Source organism: Papaver somniferum, chromosome 11, assembly GCF_003573695.1.
Source record: "Papaver somniferum cultivar HN1 chromosome 11, ASM357369v1, whole genome shotgun sequence".
NCBI classification, from domain to species: Eukaryota; Viridiplantae; Streptophyta; class Magnoliopsida; order Ranunculales; family Papaveraceae; genus Papaver; species Papaver somniferum.
In genome coordinates this window covers 17306828-17316496 of record NC_039368.1, presented here as the reverse complement: position 1 = coordinate 17316496, position 9669 = coordinate 17306828, and positions in this window count along the sequence as shown.

Below are 9669 nucleotides of genomic sequence, written 5' to 3'. Positions count from 1 at the left end.
CCCCTTCTTAGCTCATTCAACCCCGATTCCATTGACTTTAACTGATTCGCCTTGAAAAAGCGGGGGTCTAACAACCACACCCAATATTTCGCTTAGCAATCTGTATGGACTAACTCCAATATACTTTCAAGAGAATCAACTAGACAGTCAGACTCAATCTTAAGATAGGCATATCAAAGATTTATATCTCAATTTCTCAATTCAATATGAAATCAAACAAATAGGAATTTGCGAGCCCGATTGAATATAAGAAATAACTTAGACGGTATCAAAAACCAATATCCAAGTGTCAATCAATTTAATCAACACAACCAAAGGTTGGATTCACAATTGATTGAACTTACGCACAACCTGTGATATTTCAGTTATATAAACAAATATAATGCGGAAAAGAAATAACACAGACACCTGAAATTTTGTTAACGAGGAAACCGCAAATGCAGAAAAACCTCGGGACCTAGTCCAGATTTGAACACCACACTGTATTAATCCGCTACAGACACTAGCCTACTCCAAGTTAACTTCGGACTGGAATGTAGTTGAGACCTAACCAATCTCACACTGATCAAGGTACAATTGCGCTCCTTACGTCTCTAAATTCCAACAAGACTCTATGCACTTGATTCCCTTAGCTGATCTCACCCACAACTAAGAGTTGCTACGACCCAAAGTCGAAGACTTGATAAACCAATCTGTCTCACATAGAAAAGTCTATTAAATAGATAAATCTGTCTTCCACATATATACCTATGGGTTTTTGTTCCGTCTTTTGATAAATCAAGATGAACAGGAACCAATTGATATACCGGACTTATATTGCCGAAGAATGGCCTAGAAATATCAATCACCTCACAATAGTCTTAATCGTATGGTAGCGAAACAAGATATTGTGGAATCACAAACGATGGGACGAATATGTTTGTGACTACTTTTTATCTTTCCTATCGAAGATTAAATCTCGATCCAATCTTAGAGAAGATAGTACTAAATCACGATAGAAAACATCAAGATTAGAACACGCAAGTACAGAGAAAATAGTTGGGTCTGGCTTCACAATCCCAATGAAGTCTTCAAGTCGTTAACCTACATGGTTGTGGAAAAATCTAAGGTTAAAGGAGAATCGACTCTAGTCGCAACTAGTATCACACATGAGGTGTGGGGATTAGGTTTCCCAGTTGCTAGAATTGTCCCTTATATAGTCTTCAAATCAGGGTTTGCAATCAATGCTACCTTGGTAACAAAGCATTCAATATTCACTGTTAGATGAAAACCTGATTAGACTCAAGTTAATATCTTTCAACCGTTAGATCGAACTTAACTTGTTACACACAAATGGAAAGTGACTTCATTTAGATATGAGTAACCATGCCTAAACGTGTACACCTTTGTTGTCTCAACAATAGTTAATCGAAGTTAGCCATATGAACACTTTCATATCAACCATATTCATCTTAACCATAACTAGTTCAAATGACTCAAATGAAACTAGTTATAGAGTTGTTCAATTGTTTATATTCTCATAGAAGTATACAAGTCACAATTGAAGCAAAATCGATTTTTATTTACTCGAATCATTTCATGAACATTATAGCCACGGTTTGCAAAAGATTGCATTCCTTAATATATAAATGTATTAGTTCATGAACAAACCAATTTTAGAACATAACCTACTCAAGTATGAAAACGGGTACGCATACCTAAGTAGACGGACTTGGACTGTGTTCGCAAGTATGTAAACGGGTACGCATATTGTCGTTCACATCTGAACTCAGTTGAATATAGTATGCATACGGGTACGCATACTAAAGTTCCCGGAATTCAACTGACTTTGCCAATACGCATACGGATATGCATATTATAGCTCCCGGACTTCAACTGACCAATCAGTACGCATACGGGTATGCATACTAGATTGTCGGTCTTGGACTACACATATGCAAGTATGAATACTGTGTTTATATCCAATTTCAATCATTGAAACATTCTTGGAAGACAGGACTAGCTGTCTCACACAAACTATTAGCTTCCAAGAAATTTTCAAGTGATCGAATGATCAATACGAAACATTCCGAGTCTACATCAAATGATTGTTCCATACAAATCATGTAAGATGTTACAAGGCGATTTTCACATGATCATCTTTTGACTTTCGTCATGAATATAAGATGAACTTGGTTAAAGCGAAAGCTTACTAACACATATTTCGAGAAATATGTAAGCGAGTTAAACTCAGCTCGAAATATCAAATGTGTATAATCGAAGTCTATATAGCTATACGACTTTTGTCTCAAATAGGAGATAGAGTGTATAGCTATATCAATCAATGAACGCCATGAATTCTAATGCTCAACCACGCTTTCTATCCTAATCCGAGACTTAGCTATAAGTAGACTAGAAATCAAGACTTATAGTTTTGACAACTAAACTTGACAAACAAGCTTGAGATAGAATTTCTTGCGAGTTCGAATGAGCAGTGCTCTAACAATATCCCCCTTTGTCAATTTTAGTGATAAAACTATCAATACATATGGATTATAAAATAAATAAACTTTGTAACTTCTCATCCAAATGCTTGATTTCCTTGGTTCTTCAACATTACTCGAAATCTTCGTCACTTCCAAATACTCCAGTGATTCTGAAAGTGTTCACTCAGCATCATCGTTGTTGAAGATCTGTATCCATAACAATGAGAAAATAGTTACTCTGAATCATTGTTATACGGTGCCATAGTACTATTACACATCATTAAAGTCCAATTGTATCACAACTTTGACAACAATACTATGGTGATATGTATCAATCCCCCTTAGTCAATACTTCATCTCACATGAAAACGACTCCCCCTTACATAATGATCCGTAAACCATATGTATTTGTAGTGTGAACTACACATTAATTCTCTCCATTTTTGTCAATATAAATTGGAAAAGGTACGAAAACTAGTGGGATCCTAATGAAATTCTCATGGAGATACTTCATGACCAAAAGAAATATATATCAACTTTGTTTAGATCCAATCATACAGTTGAAACTAAATGCATTCATCAAGGAGTTAATAAAGATACAAGAAAACTGCTACAATATTCCACAGCCGCACTCCCCACAAAGATTTAGCAATTAAGCACAAGTTCAATTAAGAACTCTCCCCCATAAAATGTCATTCCCAAAAGAACAACGAGAGCGACCTTACTTTTACAAGAAAATAAGGATTTCTTTGGACATTAACAAACCACATGAAATATGAATTTGTATCTAGAAAACTCAATTAAATTAACCACAAGAGAACTCATGATTAATTTAATCGGAAATGGTCACATAAGAGAACTTACGGAGACGCACAGTATTTACACAAAGATGTGGATCAGGGAAAGACCAATAATACGGAATATTCAAAGATTCATTCTATTTTTCATCAATATTTGCATAAAGACATATAATAGACTTAATCTTTGCAGACAGAAATTCATCCTATCTTCATCAATATTTGCAAAATGGCATAATAGGCTTAACTTTTATTGTCAAAAGTTCATTCTATCTTCTATCAATAAAGACATATGATAGACTTAACTTTTGAGCAAAATATGGGACAATCACAGTTCACGGACACAAACACGCATATCCAATAACAAGTTGCAATATACAAAACCATAAAGATTAATATTGCAAAAACATCTTTCAAATAAACTTTAGAATTTAAATAAATAAATCTAAAAACATTGCAAGATGAAAAACTTTGTCAATACCTATGTGTACTCACAATAACTGTTATTCCAAACCCTAGTTATCCTTCTTAAAGCACAAGAATAAATTCGCATAAGAAGTTTTCTAGACATTGAGACCTCTGAAAAAAAATTATCGTCCCCGAACTCCTTGTCGTCAACATCCATTGGAACATAGCAGTCAATTCCAACAAAACCTTCTTGACTGATGCCGAACCAGGGCCTTCTGAATGTCTAGAGTTCTAAAAACAATAGTCTTTATTTGAAGAATCTCCTTTCTTGTTTCCTTCAACTCTTCAAGAACACCAGAAAACTTCTGATAATTTGAAGGAACAGCTCTTGGCTTCCTCACATTCCTTCTTTTTCTTTTCAAAGTTCGAGGTAAGGATATTTATCTTTTTCCTTCATGATTTGGCTTAACAATCATATTAACATCTTTTTCATCAAGGAATATAATGCTTGGAGTCTCCATACAAGTATGAGATTGTGGGAGGAAATCACAAATCAATCTCAACAAGCAATCTTATGATAAAAAGAGTTTCTAGAGAAGGAAAGAGGAATGTAGGGTTACAGAACCTTTAAACAACAAAAAATTCACGTACGCACAACTCACAACCCTTGAGAGGGCAGAATTGTCGATACTAACCCTCTTTTATGAATCAAACAGGGAAATCCTTTTCAACAATCAATTAGATAAGAAAAGATGAAAGAATTCCAAACCGGCGAATACGAAACCAAAAAGAAAAAGAAACAAAACAAAAAAACTTTTCTCTTTTCCTAAAGCCTGAGGTGTGCGAACCCTTGTCTTTTTTGAACCAGGCACATGAGACGAGATGCACAATCAACATAATTAAGTTGTGCTTGGGTGAACAATAATTTGTCCACCGTAATCTTCTTGAATGGAATTCTTAGAACCCTGATTAACATACTGTTTAAACCGTATTCTTTTCTCTAGAGGTCTAATCTTTTCTTTGAAAATTAACTTGTTCGGAGAAGAGATAAGTTTACATACCTCAGACGACTTATGAACAAATTTGAGTTTATTTGCTAATCGATTTGCTCTTCGTTAAAGTTTATTGACATATCTTTATCTTATGTTTGTACTTGAAACAATCGGAGAGTTCATGAACCTTGAGAGTATAATAATAACATGTGAATATAGAGAATGGTTCAGACGCCATAGTAATGCAAGCTGTTAAACATACGGTAGAACTTGAAAAATTAGAAATAGAATTTCCAGTAGACAAAGAGAAATTCATTATATCCTCCAAAGTGGTTGAAGTTTCTCCCGGAAGAATATCGAGATTGATGTACGTATTTTTACAATTATCAAAATCAATATTTTCACAGAGGAGTGCAACACTTGATTTTTTGTCTTCATTAGAATCATAGTGATCAGACATTTCATCAAGAGTTGCAGCAAGACCTTTGTTTCCAGTGTATTTTCTACGATTTGGACACTCATTTGCAAAATGACCAAAATCTTTACACTTGAAGCACTGTGGCATATCCTCGTCATCAGTATCGTCAGTATCTCTGTTTTTAGGAGGAACACGATTATGAGGTTTAACTGATGACTTAGGATTATCTCTAGTGAACCGTTTACTTCTCTTCAAAACAAGATCTCTAAACTGTTTTGTGATCAAAGAGACTGACTTGTCAAGATCTTCATCTGATGATTCAGTCTCAGAGGAATCATCTTCAGAGATGCCAACACTTTTACTTTTATCAAGTAATTTAGTGTTCTTTTGTGCTTTGAAAGCAATATCCTTTCCAGATTTGGATACATGCTCATGATCAAATATCTTTAACTTCCCAACCAGATTATTTCTGGAGAAAGTATTAAGTTTATTTCCTTCAACGATGACATGTTTCTTAGAGTCGTATTTGGCTGGCACTGATCTAAGAATTTTCATCACAATGTCCTTTTCAGGAATAGTCTTACCCAAGGCAAAAGATGTATTAACAATTCATACACGTTTTGATTAAACTCATCAAATAAATTTTTATCATCCATACAAAGGTTTTCCCATTCAGAATATAGGTTTTGAAGCCTAGCTTCTTTCTCAGAGGAATTTCCTTCGAAAACAGTTTCTAAGATATCCCAGGCACCTTTAGACTTAGTGCACGTAGTCACATGATGATGAAGATCTGGGGTAATGGCATGTATGATAGCATTTAAACCATCAGAATTTTGCTTTGCAGCAAGAATCTCGTTAGGTTCGTATCTACCAATATCCTTTGCAATAGAGGCACCGTCTATTGTAACCATTGGAGGATCATATCCAGTAACAACATAAACCCATGTTTGAAAATCACGCACTTGAAGAAAGGCACGCATAGCAGTTTTCCACCATGAGTAATTTGAGACATCGAAGACTGGTAATACGTTTATAGAGATAGCACCTCTGTCCATAGAGTCGGATTGCTACAAATACAGACTTGTAAGGTCTTAAACATTTTTTTTTTTGCTTAAGCACCCAATTTTATTAATAAGAAAAGATAAAATAGTTTACAAAAGGAGGAAACAGAAATTAAAGATAAAAGAAATTACAGAAGAACTAAATTACTAACAGAATATGTAGTATTTCCTATTTGACATTTTCACTTGTATCAAATTAGCAGGTCTTCCAACATGTTGTATGACTTCTCCCATTTGTAACTTTGCTCCCATTTTGTCCAAATCATCAGCTGTGAAATTGAGTTCTCTGTAGCAGTGCTCATAATGTATCTCAGTCAAAGCCTTGCAAGCTTTTTGCCATCTTGATTTGAAGCACCAGGCCACTGCACCTTCAATAAAGTCTTCTACAACAGTTTTTGAATCAGACCTAATAATAATCTTGCTACACTGAAGTTTAACCACACATTCAATGGCCTATATAACTGCCAGAGTTTCTTCTATATAATAAGTGGTTATTCCCAATCCTCCGATACAGTCCCTATCACTTCACAGTTACAACCTCTTGCTATGATACTAAAGCCTGCCATGGAAGGATTACCAGCTGCAGCACCATCACAGCAAAACAATACATAACCTATCTTAGGACCTGACCAGTAACATTCTTTTATGGCTTGGAATCTAATCCGTCTTAAACGTGTTTGCCTGCTCTGATACCAATTGAAAAAGCGGGGGTCTAACAACCACATCGAATATTTCGCTTAGCAATCAGTAAGGACTAACTCCAATATACTTTCAAGAGAATCAACTAGACAGTCAGACTCAATCTTAAGAAAGTATATCAAAGAGTTATATCTCAATTTCTCAATTCAATCTGCAATCAAACAAATAGGAATTTGTGAGCCCGATTGAATATAAGAAATAACTTGGACGGTATCAAAAACCAATATCCAAGTGTCAATCAATTTAAGAAACAACCAAAGGTTGGATTCATAATTGATTGAACTTACGCATAACCTGTGATATTTCAATTATATAAACAAATATAATGCGGAAAAGAAATAACACAGACACCAGAAATTTTGTTAACGAGGAAACCGCAAATGCAGAAAAACCTCGGGACCTAGTCCAGATTTGAACACCACACTATATTAAGACGCTACAGACACTAGCCTACTCCAAGTTAACTTCAGATTGGAATGTAGTTGAGACCTAACCATTCTCACACTGATCAAGGTACAGTTGCGCTCCTTACGTCTCTAAATCCAAACATGACTCTACGCACTTGATTCCCTTAGCTGATCTCACCAACAACTAAGAGTTGGTACGACCCAAATTAGAAAATTTGATAAACCAATCTGTCTCACATAGAAAAGTCTATTGAATAGATAAATATGTCTCCCACAGATATACCTATGAGTTTTTGTTCCGTATTTTGATAAATCAAGGTGAACATGAACCAATTGATATACCGGACTTATATTCCCAAAGAACAACCTAGAAATATCAATCACCTCACAATAATATTAATCGTATGGTAGCGAAACAAGATATTGTGGAATCACAAACGATGAGAGGAAGATGTTTGCGACTACTTTTTATCTTACCTATCGGAGATTAAATCTCGAGCTAATCTTAAAGAATATAGTACTCAATCACGATATAAAACAGCAAGATCAAAACACGTAAGTACAGATAAAATAGTTGGTCTGGATTCATAATCCCAATGAATTTTTCAAGTCGTTAACCTACAGGGTTTGGAAAAACCTAAGGTTAAAGGAGAATCGACTCTAGTCTCAACTAGTATCACACATGAGGTGTGGGGATTAGGTTTCCCAGTTTCTAGAGTTCTCCCTTATATAGTCTTCAAATCAAGGTTTGCAATCAATGCTACCTTGGTAATAAAGCATTCAATATTTACCGTTAGATGAAAAACTGATTGCACTCAAGGTAATATCTTTCAACCGTTAGATCGAACTTAGCTTGTTTCACACAAATAAAAAGTGACTTCATTTAGATATGAGTAACCGTACCTAAACGTGTACACCTTTGTTGGCTCAACAATAGTTAACCGAAGTTATCCATGTGAGAACTTTCATATCAACCATATTCATCTTAACCATAACTAGTTCAAATGACTCAAATGAAACTAGTTCTAGAGTTGTTCAATTGTTTATATTCTTATAGAAGTATACAAGTCACAATTGAAGCAAAATCGATTTTAATTCACTCGAATCAATTCATGAACATTATATCCATGGTTCGCAAAAGATTGCATTCCTTAATATATAAATGTATTAGTTTATGAACAAACCAATTTTAGAACATAACCTACTCAAGTATGCAAACGGGTACACATACCTAAGTAGCCGGACTTGGACTGTGTTCGCCAGTATGCAAACAGGTACGCATACTGTCATTCACATCCGAACTCAGTTGAATATAGTGTGCGTACGGGTACACATACTAAAGTTCCCGGACTTCAACTGACTTCGCCAGTACCCATACGGGTATGCATACTATGGCTCCCGGACTTCACCTGACCAACCAGTACGCATACGGGTATGCAAACTAGATTACCAGTCTTGGACTACACATATGCAAGTATGCATAATGTGTTTATATCCAGTCATGGTTAATCGTTCTAAACTCCCATTTCAATCATTGAAACATTCTCGGAAGACGGGAATAGGTGTATCACACCAACTATTAGCTTCAAAGCAATTTTCAAGTGATAGAATGATCAATACGAAATATTCTGAGTCTACATCAAATGACTGTCTCATACAAATCATGTAAGATGTCACAAGGCGATTTTCACATGATCATCTTTTGAATTTCGTCAAGAATATAAGATGAACTTGGTTAAAGAGAAAGCTTACTAACACATATTTCGAGAAATATGTAAGCGAGTTAAACTCAGCTCGAAATATCAAATGCGCATAATTGAAGTCGATATAGCTATACGACTTTTGTCTCAAATAGGAGATAGAGTATATAGACTTTTGAGTGATAGATGAGTCCAAGTCTCCACATACCTTTTGTTGATGAAGTTCCACAAGCTCCTCCTAGTAGTTCTTCGTCTTCAATCAATGAACGCCATGAAGTCTAATCCTCAACTACACTTTCTATCCTAATCCGAGACTTAGATATAAGTATACTAGAAATCAAGACTTATAGTTTTGACAACTAAACTTGAAAAACATGCTTGAGATAGCAATGCTTGCAAGTTCGACTGAGCAATGCTCTAACACACCTGAGTAAATAAATAAGATATAAAACAAGAGTAATACAAGAATTACATGCAAGAAATCCAACTAAAACAAGCATGCAAATCATGTAAATAAAGCACTTATCATGACTCTGCAAAATATATTCTTCAATTTATTCAAATCAGAACATTCAGAATGCATAAGTCGATTGTCTGATTTACACAGAAGCCTTCTCTCAATCATACTTTGAGAACTCATCATGTACAGTCAGTCATACACAACAACCACACCTTACATAGTCTAACACTCTGATCTCAACATTTCCTCTGCTTCCCTCCTT